General features: G+C 37.9%; 1 protein-coding gene across 3 annotated transcripts in view; it reads right to left on the bottom strand.

The window, feature by feature from the left end:
* The window catches only part of LOC103570454 (uncharacterized), a 117043-nt gene that overhangs the window by 59738 nt on the left and 44530 nt on the right, over nucleotides 1-12775 (bottom strand). For all 3 annotated transcript variants that reach the window (XM_053741321.1, XM_053741322.1, XM_053741320.1), the window contains 3 exons: nucleotides 10657-11029; nucleotides 1933-2133; nucleotides 1502-1845 (listed from right to left, as the gene is read on the bottom strand). The gene's annotated coding sequence lies outside the window, so the exon portion shown is untranslated. The remainder of the gene's footprint in view (nucleotides 1-1501; nucleotides 1846-1932; nucleotides 2134-10656; nucleotides 11030-12775) is intronic.

A 12775-nucleotide genomic window follows, 5' to 3' on the forward strand; every position in this document is an offset into this window, starting at 1 on the left:
CCAAAATTTTTTAACTTTTTCAATAGTCATCTGGCATCCTTCATGCACTGTTTTTTTTCACATTTTTCGTATAATGGAAAAGCAACTTTAAAACTTGTTCATTAGAAGGTAATTTATTAACAATTATATCATCCATAAGATAACCCAATAAAAAAATCGGTTCTCGCAAATTTTTTTCTGAGCTCATGATTAAAGTTTTCAATTTTCAGTAGATTGGAGCTTTCGAGGTTAGAAAGATATTTTTTTGATATATGTCGATTAATTTTTTATAATTTTGATTCACTACTTTATTAATTTGAGCTTAGTCATTAAGAGAAATTCTGTAATATTAAAATATTACAGAATAAATTAAAAAATGTAGAGATCACTAGCTGAAAATAGAAAAATTACTTTTGAAAGAATAACAATCACAATAAATTAAGTGACTAATTGCAATTTTCTTCAACGACCATCCCCCAGAGGGCGACGAAGTCAAAGTATCTAGTTTTTTAATTTTTTTGTGTTGGCAATTACAGAATTACCGTTCTTGAGTCGATAACTTTGTCGTAGATATTCAAGTCATTTATAATTTTAAATCATTGTTGAGGTCACATTAAACGCTTAAAATAAAAAACTTAGAATGAAAAACAAAATAAAAATTAAATAATAAGGAGATCAACCAAAATACTTCGAAAAATCGATAATGACGAATTTTAACTTGAGTAAAACTTATGTGATAATTTTTTTACGCCAATATGAAAATTTCTCCATCTGAAGGGATCATAATAGAAGCAAAATCGAGTCTTATTGGTCAGTTGAAGAGTATAATGAGGCATATAAAAATTATTTGCTAGAAAGTCTTAAAACCCCATGTTAATTAAATGGGAAAAGTATCGTTGTGCAGGCAGGGTTAAACGGCATCCTAAAAATTTTTTCTCTTCCCTAGAGTTGCTTTTAGGTCACAAAGAAACGATTTTGACTATGCCCAAGCCAAAATAGCCAACTTGGTAAATAACGGACACCCTAATATATATATATATATATATATATATATATATATATATATATATATATATATATATATATATATATATATATGATATAGATTGTATGGGAATGAATTAAGTCAGTAAGAAAGTGCTATACAGTTTAAGCTTTATACATACAGGCCCGTTTAGAAAATTTCAAAGAATACAAAAGATTCTCATAAATTTTCATAGAAATTTTATAAGAATGAATGAGTTCCATGAAAAGTTCTATAGTTAAGTATAGGGCCTTATCCGTACAATTATAAGAATCTATAGGATTTTTTAAGCAGACAGCTATGGGAATCTTTTGGTTTTTTAAGCAATGTAAAGACTCTCATTGAGAAAACTAATTTGAAACGATTCAAACACGATCTGAAACAATTCGAGTTGGGAAAATTGACTATCTATAGTTATACACTTAAGCATGAATTGAATCATTTCAAATGAGATTTCTGAATCAGGGAATAAAACAAAGATAATCACAGAAAGTATACTTGTAAATTGCATTGATGTTGGCTTCTTTATCGTACTTAATCCTTGATTTAAATCCCGGTTAATTGATTCCGATGGATTGTTAGTTCCAACGTTGCTCTTGCCACGAACTGATAATTTTTCGGGCTCAATTTTTACCAGCCACTGTTCAAAGATGTACCCGAAAAAATCGTTGAAAGTTATAGCTGATTAAGGTGTTTTTTATTAACAATATTTAAAAATAACATCACAATCTCATTTGCCGGAGCTAGTAGAAATGCCATGATTTATTTTTTTTTAATTTGCGCTTCTAAATAATTTTTTAAAATTGTCACGAGTCCCCGTTTTTCAAGTTATTTTGAATTGCCTATTAAAAAAATGAATCATTAAATTGCAACAGATTTAGAGTCCATTTTAAGAACCCTTCCCTTAAAGTCAAATATATTATAATTACTTGAGTGTAATGAAAAAAACAACCAATCGGGTCAGCAGCAGGATATATAGCCTCGGCTTCATTTCTGATTGCTCTTTCCCAATCAGAAATGATATATTCTGGTACCCAGCCCAGAAAACTTTCATTTTTTAGAAATTGCAGAACGCTCCGGTAGGTTTTCTGTTTCTTATTGGGCATTGTAAAATAATAAATTGGAAGAGTCTGTAAAAATCAATTTAAAAAAAAAAATTTGAAAAATTTTAACGCTGTTCAATTAATTAATTAATCGCTAGAAGTTAATTTGAAATTGAAAAAAATAAAGAACCATTTGACTCAAAATAAAAATATGTAAAAAGTTTAATCAATGCTTAAGAAAACATGTGCGTTTACTTATGAAAAATATGAGAAAAAATTGAGTGAAGAGAAAATAAAAAATATCACTGAGTGTTTCTCTAGAAAATTTTTATTTGAATACTGGCGCGTAAAACAAATGCGTGCAGAACCAGTGCGCATTTAAATCTGCGCATGCGCAAAAACGTTTCTAAAAAAAAGTATCCAATTGCAAAGAAACTTCAACTTGCTTATGCGCGTGCGAAAAAGTGGTGGGAAAATGCGAGCGCCGTACTTTGTTGTTAAAAATTATTTCAAATTTTGCGATTTATTTTTTTAATATTTAAAATCATATGATTAATTTTAGAATTGAATTAATTGAATTATTTATATTAATTATTGTTAATCGTAAAGTGAGCGAATAATCTAAAATGGATCTGGTTTAGGCGTAAGGAATTAAACAATTAAAAATTACACAGTTTTTATCAATCAATAAATGAGAGATTTATTTACACTTATTTACACCTTAAATTGTAAGAAATTATGCATAATAGCGAATGCGACATAACAGACACGCGATTGCGAATGCAACTTTAGTGATAAGATTCACGTATATAATTGACACGTGGTCCGAGCGATTATCTAAGCGGCAATTATTTATAATATGAATTATAAATCACAATTAATTAATTTTCTCTCAGTAAATAGCAGCCTTAGTATACTGACTAAATAAAGAGAGAAATTAGCGTAGCGGTTTAGTTTAATATCACAAAAGAATAGCGAAGCGATTTCAAGAGTACGAGGTAACAAGTAGGAAAGCACGTAGTAGAATCAAAAAAGATGGTAGTGTCGTTGAGTCGTCGAGAAGCTTGGTGTCGATGTGGCAGCCTTGCTGCGTATAACGAATTTTCCCATTGGCTTAAAAGCGCGCCAACAGGTAGCAGTTGATAGCGAACTCTTTCATTGGCTGACCAATATAAAACGAATTATGTGATTGGCCAGTTTGTAGCGGGTTTTCAAGGCGTCTTGACACGGTTCTGAATTAGAAATTGTATGTACTGGGCCCAAATAGCTAGTGACCTGGCACTATTCTGACCTTCAGTCAGTAGCGAGTTCGGCTTCTTCCGAACCGAGCGGAAATGCACGAAGCTTGATTCAAATTAGTCAAACTCGTGACTGAACATTCTCCCCAGCGCTGGCGACGGTGTCGACTGGATTGTCTTCTGGAGAGTGAACTGGTAGTACACATAGCTTAGCGATTGGTCGGACTAGTTCCGTGGTAGCGGTCTTCAGCGTAACTACTCGAGTCAGGCCATCTCTGCCTGGATGTAATGCGAGTACTCGAGCAAGCGGCCATTTAGATGGTGGTAATCTTTCATCCGTCAACAAGACTAATGAACCAACTTCAATGTTGGTTTGAGGATTATGCCACTTGGATATTGATTGATGCCTTTGTAGATATTCCGATGACCATCTACTCCAAAATCTCTGGAACATTTGTTGCAGTTGTTGCCAACGTGACAACGTAGCTGAATTGTTTTCCAGTAGCGAGGGCCCAGGTACAGCGATTAGCGGTTCACCGATAAGAAAATGTCCAGGAGTTAGAGCGGTTAAATCTGCAGGATCTTCAGATAGCGGAGCGATCGGTCTTGAATTCAACACAGCCTCAATCTATGTTAAGACTGTAGCGAGTTGTTCGTAAGTCAATAGCGATTCACCATTAATTCGTATGAGATGGAACTTGATTGACTTTGCGGCTGCTTCCCACTTGCCACCAAAGTGGGGAGCGCTTGGCGGGTTGAACTTCCAGTCTGTGCCATCCGTAGCGAGTAAATACTGAAGTTCCTTTAGCTGTCTCGATCCTGCTGAGAATTCTATCTTTAGCGTGGCGTCTGCTCCTACAAACTTTGTACCGCAGTCCGAGTATAGGGTACTGCAGGTGCCTCGTCTACTAGTGAATCGTCGAAATGCTGCGACGACAGCGTCAGTAGAGTAATCAGTGACAATTTCAATATATACAGCGGACGTAGCGAGACATACAAATACAGCGATCCATCCTTTATAGGTTTTGGCACCTCGACCTTGGAAAGTCTTCAGTGTTACTGGTCCAGCATAGTCTATTCCAGTGTGTAAGAATGCTTTAGATGGTCTTACACGAGCGGATGGTAATTGTCCCATTAATTGTCGTGCGCGAACACCTCTATGTCTCGTGCACACGACGCAGTGAAGAATGTGTGATCTGACTGGAACTCGACCACTTTCTATCCAGACAGATCTCCGTAGATCAGCAAGAGTCAATTGAGTTCCCCCGTGGAATATTCTCTGATGCGAATGATCTATTAATAGCGTACTTAAGCATGATGACCTTGATAAAACAGCTGGATCTTTTTGTTCCTCATCCAGCAGCGAATTCTTCAAGCGACCGCTGACTGAGTACTCCGTTGTAGTCGACGTAGGGAATCAATTTAGCGAGACGATGATTTCTATGGAGAAAATCACCATCCTTTAAAATCTTAAGCTCTTGCGAATAGTACTGACTTTGAGTATACTTTATCAACAAAGTCTTAGCGAGTTCCAGGTCAACTGTAGAGAGTGGTGTGGCCAGCGTAGAATGTGGCACGTTTTTAAATTTAGCGATGGCACGAAGACAGATTCCAAGAGCGCAAAGTAACGGTGACAACGTAGAGAATTTATCCAGTAGCGTGTATAGCGGGTGTGAATCTGCCTTGAAGATGGTAAAACTTAGACCTGGATGTTCTTTAAAATGTGATACCGACTGCGTAGGGATATCAAAGGTTGGCTAGTTATCTTTTGATTGACTGAGCCACTTTGGTCCCGTCCACCATAGCGAATACTGTTCTAGTTTGGCTGCTGTTAAACCTCTTGAAGCGCAGTCAGCTGGGTTAAGTTTCCCAGGAACAAAATCTCAGTTGACACTTGGTAGCGATTCTTGAATCTTGGTAACTCTGTTGCAAATGTAGACTTTCCATCTTTCTGGGTTGTTCCGTATCGACGTTAAGGATACAGCGGAGTCTGTCCACAAGAAAATCGGTATGTTTTCCAGTTCCAAGACTTTCTTGACGCAGAGTACCAGTTGAGCGAGTAAGTCAGCGGCATTGAGCTCCATTCTTGGTATAGTTATGGGCTTTAGTGGTGCAACTTGTGTTTTGGCACACACTAGCGAAATATTGGAGCTTCCAGTAGTGTCGGTAACTTTTAGATAAACTACAGCAGCCATAGCGAGTTGTGAAGCGTCAGAGAATCCATGTAATTCGATTGATAAACCATTTTTTACGTGATTCCAGCGAGGTATCTGAATTTTCGAGATCTGATGTAGTTCATCTCGAAACAAATTCCATTCTTGAAGAAACGACGGTGATAGCGTAGCATCCCAGTCGAAGTTCTGCGGCCAGAGCTTCTGCATGAACACCTTGGCTCTCACTATGATCGGTGCCAAAAACCCCAGTTGGTCAAACAAGCGAGCAATTTCAAATAAGATTGTGCGTTTAGTAGTTGGCGATGCTTCTGGAAGCGAATAGCCGAACTGGAATTTATCCTGTGTTGAATTCCAAGTTAATCCGAGCACTTTTACGGTAGTATCCCCGTTCTCTTGGTGTATCTTCTTGGGTTTCAACTGGAGCGACTTAAGAGAGTAATTCAGTTGAATTACTTGCCCACTTGGCAAGCGGGAAACATCTTGCGGCACACATATTTTTTATGTCGAGAGCAACTTGGATTGCCTCAGCGAGTTCATCTGCACTTCCATAGATGACATCAACGTAGCGTGTATTAGTTAGCGGTTTGACAGCCTTCGGAAATTTATTTTCTTCGTCTTCAGCGAGTTGTAAAAGTGCTCTCCCAGCGAGATATGGTGCTGAAGTTGTTCCATATGTAACAGTAGCGAGTGCAAATACTATTGGGATGTCATCTTCGTCAAACCAGAGTATGCACTGTAGATGATGATCTTCCTTGTCAACTGCAATCTGACGAAAGATGTTAGTTACGTCAGTAGCGAATAAATAGCGATGGCAGCGGAGCGAATAAGTACGTCACTGATGTCAACTTGAATCTTTGGGCCCACATGAAGTATCTCGTTGACAGATACGCCAGATGTTGTTTTCCAGGACCCATTTAATACCACCCTGAGCTTGGTGGTAGTGCTCTGCACTTTTAGAACCCCATAATGGGGCGACAGGTAGCTGTTAGGGGATAAATCCTTCAATTTAATGCGTTTCATGTGTCCCAAGTCTTCATATTCCTTCAGGAAGTCGAGGTACAACTTCTTGTAGACTAAATCAGCTTCCAATCGTTTGCGAAGACGTAGCAAAGCGTATTGTGCAACTCTGAGCGAATCACCCAGTTGACTTGGCGAAGATTTAAGCGGCAAGCGAACGACATATCGATTATCAGACTGTCTGTAGTGTGTATTGACAAAGTGTTGTTCACACTCTTCTTCTTCTTCAGTATAGCGTGTAGCGAATTCTGTCTGTGGTTCTTCTTGGTACCAAAATTTGCTTAACAAGTCTTGTAGTTGATCATCAACAGTGACATGATGACCATAAGCGGTCAATTTTGATGTAGCGGTGTCCACAGATCCATATATGATCCAGCCAAGCGATGTTGACTGAGCGATTGGGTCATTGTCACTCCCTTTTCGTAATTTAGCGTTGATTATATGTGCAGCTGGTGCTGCACCCAGAATGATGTCAATAGGTCGTGATGATAAGAAGTCTGGATCAGCGAGTTGTATCCCAGTTATATCCGGCCATTTCTTCTTAGTTAGCGTAAATGACGGTAAGTTTGCCGTCAAGAGAGCAAGCACATGGGCTTGGATACTAATAGAAGCGTTGTTGTGTAGCGAATGCAGCGTCATCTTGCATGACCCAAGCGAATGCCCAGCTGACACATTACCAATCCCATGTAATGGTACAGCTACTTTATTGAGTTGAATATCCAGCTTCTTGATTAGCGAATGCGTCACAAAGGATAACTCCGATCTTTGATCAATAAGTACACGGGCCGTACATGTACTTCCTGTTAGCGAATTCAACTTAACAATAGCGGTAGCGAGTAAAACATTGAGCGAATGAGCTGAAAGCAGACTAAGTTAGCGAATTCAAAACAAAAGTTACCAAAATTGGAACTATTTGTTACCTGGATCAGCTACAGAAACGTCCTGTCCTGGTTTAGCGGCAGCACCATCATCAATGTGCGTTGACGTGTGATGTGGCTGATCACAATGGCGGCACTTCTGCTTAGTTCTGCAGTCAGCGTAGCGGTGGCGCCCCAAACAATTGAAACAAAGACGGTAACGCTGGATAATCGTTCTTCTGTTTTGTGGCGACGCCTTCTGGTAACCGGGGCAGAAGAGAACAAAGTGTTGCTCCTTGCAGACCGGGCACATGCCTGGTTCACTCGTACGATCTTTTGGAGTGAAAGCGACATAGCTAGCGGAACCAGTAGATGCAGCTGGCGTAGATGAGGGAGCGGATTGACTGTTTACAAACTTAACTTGTTTGTTTGTAGCAGCTGACTTAGCGTAAGACTTTGGTGATGGTGGTCTTTCACTAGCACTCTTAGATTGTGTAGAGGTTATTTTTGCGCCAATCTCTGTGTTTTTCCACGCACCAACCTTGTCCTTGAGCATGTCGTGCAGCTGTTGGTAAGTGGAAAACTCATTGGATAACCCAAGCGAAGCCATCCAGTCTACTCTCAAATCTGACGGTAAACAACAAACAGTCAAGCGAATTAAAAAGGGGTCCAACTCACCAATTGGAATACCCAAAGCAGCTATAGCGTCCAGCGATTTTTTGTTAGCGAGTAGCAGCGCATCTAGATCAGCAGTGGAGTGTGACGTCACCGGTTGACGATCCAGCAAATCATCGATATGCATATCGAGTAATCTGCGTGGATTAGTGTAGCGAGTGTTCAGCAAATTCCAAGCAGTTTGAAAATCTTCATCCGTGACCTGTAGGTTAGCGAGTAGAGCAGCAGCTTCACTTTTTACCTGAGTCTTCAGGTAATGCATTGTTTGAGACCCGGTCAGCGAATCTTCATTTATCACCAGCGAGGTGAACAGGTCCTTAAACGAATTCCATTTGTCATAGGAACCCTGGAAGGTGGGCAGTTTAGTGTGAGGCAGGTTAGCCTTATGCGCGCCTCCAAAGTAGGTGGTTTGATCATGATTAGCGGGCTGGGCTTCATGAGTAGGTTCTGGAGCGGGTCTAGCAGTGCTGAGTCTCACTCTGGGCTCAGTGTATACAAGATTAGAGGTACCATATGCATTACATGTGTGGTATTCATTTTCGATGATCTCAGGTACATCATCAAATAATCACTCATGAGTTGTGTTGAAGCGATTCCACTAATCATTGAGGATAGCGAGTTCTGCGTCAATAGCGGCGGCACCTTGGTTAGCGAGTACTTCGATAGTTAAGCAAGCGGGCATATTACGCATCGTGTCAATGCGGTTCATTTGAAGAGCAACTTGAGCTTCGGCAGCCATCTTGAAGATACGTGGCACAAAATGGACGCGATACGTGAAACCGACGCTAAGTTTTCGATCAGTTTTTGCTAAAGAGTCTTTTTACACCGGTGTATAAAATAGATCACTCCGGGCAGCACTCTAGCAGTGCTCAGCAACGCCCACGGCACTTAGTGATTTTCACGACACAAGTACTATCATCACACTTTTTCTCACAATTTTTTCTTTTAGATTTTTAATTTTAAATAATTTTCAATTGTTTAAAACACGCCAGATCCGGCTCGAAGGACCAAAATGTAAAGTGAGCGAATAAACTAAAATGGATCTGGTTTAGGCGTGAGGAATTAAACAATTAAAAATTACACAGTTTTTATCAATCAATAAATGAGAGATTTATTTACACTTATCCACACCTTAAATTGTAAGAAATTATGCTTAATAGCGAATGCAACATAACAGACATGAGATTGCGAATGCAACTTTAGTGATAAGATTCACGTATATAATTGACACGTGGTCCGAGCGATTATCTAAGCGGCAATTATTTTATAATATAATTATAAATCACAATTAATTAATTTTCTTTCAGTAAATAGCAGCCTTAGTATACTGACTAAGTAAAGAGAGAAATTAGCGTAGTGGTTTAGTTTAATATCACAAAAGAATAGCGGAGCGATTTAAAGAGTACGAGGTAACAAGTAGCAAAGCACGTAGTAGAATCAAAAAAGATGGTAGCGTCGTTGAGTCGTCAAGAAGCTTGGTGTCGATGTGGCAGCCTTGCTGCATATAATGAATTTTCCCATTGGCTTGAAAGCGCGCCAACAGGTAGCAGTTGATAGCGAACTCTCTCATTAGCTGACCAATATAAAACGAATTATGTGATTGGCCAGTTTGTAGCGGGTTCTCAAGGCGTCTTGACACGGTTCTGAATTAGAAATTGTATGTACTGGGCCCAAATAGCTAGTGACCTGGCACTATTCTGACCTTCAGTCAGTAGCGAGTTCGGCAACTCCCGGTGTTCAGTCACGAGCTTGATTAATTTAAATCAAGCTTCGTGCATTTCCGCTCGGTTCGGGAGAAGCCGAGCTCGCTACTGACTGAAGGTCAGAATAGTGCCGGGTCACTCGCTATTTGGGCCCGGCACATACAATTTCTAACTCAGGATCGTGTCAAGACGTCCTGAGAACCCGCTACAAGCTGACCAATCACAAAATTCGTTTTATATTGGTCAGCCTATGAGAGAGCTCGCTATCAACTGATACCTGTTGGCGCGCTTTTAAGCCAATAGGAAAATTCGTTATATGCAGCAAGGCTGCCACGTCGACACCAAGCTTCTCGACAACTCAACGACGCTACCAATATTCATTCTACAACGTGTCTTTGCTACTTGCAACCTCGTGCTTGAACCGCTTCGCTTATTATTTCTTGTGTGATACTAAACTAAAACCGCTACGCTGAATTATCCTCAATATTTAGACAGTATATCAAGGCTGCTATTTATTGAGAATAAATAAACTGTTCTGTCGCTAATAATTAATTGTTAATTAATTATTGTTGAGTTAACCGCTACTGACCACGTGTCAATTTTTATACGTGAATAAAATAACTGAGTTGCATTCGCTATCGCGTATAAATTTATCTAGTCGCATTCGCTATTGTATATAATTCTCATAATTTTAAGGTGTAAATCAGTGTAAATAAATCTATAATTTATTGGTGATAAAATCTGTGTAATTTTTTAATTGTTTAAGTAACCTCGCCTAAACCAGATCCATTAGTTTATTCGCTCATTTCACACCCGGACTTAGCGGAAATGCACGAAGCTTGATTCAAATTAGTCAAACTCGTGACTGAACATTAATATAATAATAAACATTTTATTTTATAGATAATTCTCACAATATTAAGAAATTGGATTGAAAATAACATACCTTGTTTTTTAACTTTTCTGAAATAATCAAGACTCGATATAGGTTCAGATAACGATTACGGAAGTTTGGTTTAAATCAGAAAGTTTCCGTCGATGTACATTGCTGACTGTTTGTCAATAAAATGAACCACATCATTGCTCCAAAATCCTATGCAAGTATTTTTGTCAGTACCAATCGAATTCGATGCTGAATCATTGATCCTGAGTGTTCTACTTGCGTTGTGTAGTACAAAAGATTTTGACCTTGAGGAGTTTGAAGAAACTCACAGTAGGCCATAAAATTTCTTGGGTTTTTTGGAATATTCTTACGACAATCTCGTCCAAACTGACTTCGTATTTTTACATATGGAGCTTGTAAAGCTCCTACAAAGTTCCTTAAAAAGTAAATAATACAGGAATTAAGAGGGTAAAAATATTGATAATACGCTGTCTATCGCACTGTGAAAGAATCGGCATTACACAGACAAGAAAAGTGGTAGGGTTCTTACTTTAAAACTAAGTGCTGATACGCAATATTTAATTGCCCTCCAATTGGCATATTTTTAACAGCTTTCTATAAATCCACTTTTGTATGTATGTATGTATGTATGTATGTATGTATGTATGTATGTATGTAAATATCTGTAACTTTTGAACGGATGAACCGATGTTAATTTTCAACATGTCATTCGACGCGGCTTGTCAATATCTAAAAGCTGAAAAAATTGAGTTTGATCGGCAAGGCTCGTTCAGAGATATTCCAAAAATAAACTTTTTTCAAAAATTTTTTTTTTGGATAATTTTTTATGTGCTTGATGGATTGATTTCAAAATCAACTAGTCTATGAAGCTTAATAAGCCACGTCGAATGCCACCTCAAATATCGAAATCGGTTAATTCGTTCGAAGAGAAACCGTTGTCGAAAGAATTAAAAAAAAAAGTTTTTTAGTATTCTCGAAATTTTTCAAAAACGACTCAATAAATCAATTTCAAAATCTGATCAGTTGTAGAACTCAATGAAACGCGTCGATTGCCACCTTAACCGTCTTAATCGGTTTATTTGTTCGAGAGATATCGTTTGAGAAAAAATCGTAAAAAACGTTTTTTTTTTTTGAAAACAAAAGGATACAAAAGTATTTTCAAGCTCGAGGAGCTCGAAAATGTATCTTCAACAATTTTTTGAGCTCAAGAAGCTTGAAATATGCGGGAAGTTTTGGGGCTGGCCCGCAAGTCAACCGACAGGCCGATTTTTTTTTTCGAGGACGCCATTCCATAAATGGAAGAAAAATAAATCAACCATGAGAATTCAACACCAGCGTTATCAATTTCCGTTATTACCAGAATTTAAGATTTACAAGAAAGGCAACAATAGATTTTTATTTTATTTTAAGCAAAATTAATATTTTTAAACTATAATCAATGATATTTACAGCATAATTAATCATCATTTATACAATAATGTATTTCTTGAATGTCGTAAAATGTTTTAATTACCATTTTCATAATTTAAATTAAAAAATAAAATTACTATGATACTTAAATCAACAGAAGCCCGAAAGTTTTCCATTTTTCGATCAATTATTTAAATATTATTCAAAAAAAATATTTACAGAAAAGCACACTTACTTATCAAAAAGTTTGTCACATTCGTTATAATTCTTTTTTTCATATTGAGTTAGTTTTTTTTTTAATATAAAGAATAATGATTGTCTGACTTTCCACGTATTTTCAACAAATTTTAATTTTGAATGGCGTTTATAAGTAAAGCCGTCAAAATTTAAATTATTGAAAGCGTGAGTTTTTTTTTTATTGTTCGGAAGGCCCATATTACCCAAGTCAATGCGTGACAAGTACCTCACGTGCCGACATCGAGAAAATATGTCACAGTATATGTCGAGAAAATATTGTCGGTAATATTCCTCAAGAGAGAGTACACCCGACGCGGTCCACGCAAGGACAAAGGTCCGTATCCCTATGAAGCGAAAATACAGAAAAAGCCCAAGTATGATTTAAAGCCACCGAAAATTGTAATAGGTAGAACAAAAATAGCATTCAAAAAGAGCGTTAGATACTTAGGGGTACATTTCGACCAGGACCTCAAACCAACAACACACACAAAGACAAGGCGCGCGAAATTAGACA

The sequence above is a fragment of the Microplitis demolitor genome, chromosome 8 (genome assembly GCF_026212275.2).
Source record: "Microplitis demolitor isolate Queensland-Clemson2020A chromosome 8, iyMicDemo2.1a, whole genome shotgun sequence".
Lineage (NCBI taxonomy): Eukaryota > Metazoa > Arthropoda > Insecta > Hymenoptera > Braconidae > Microplitis > Microplitis demolitor.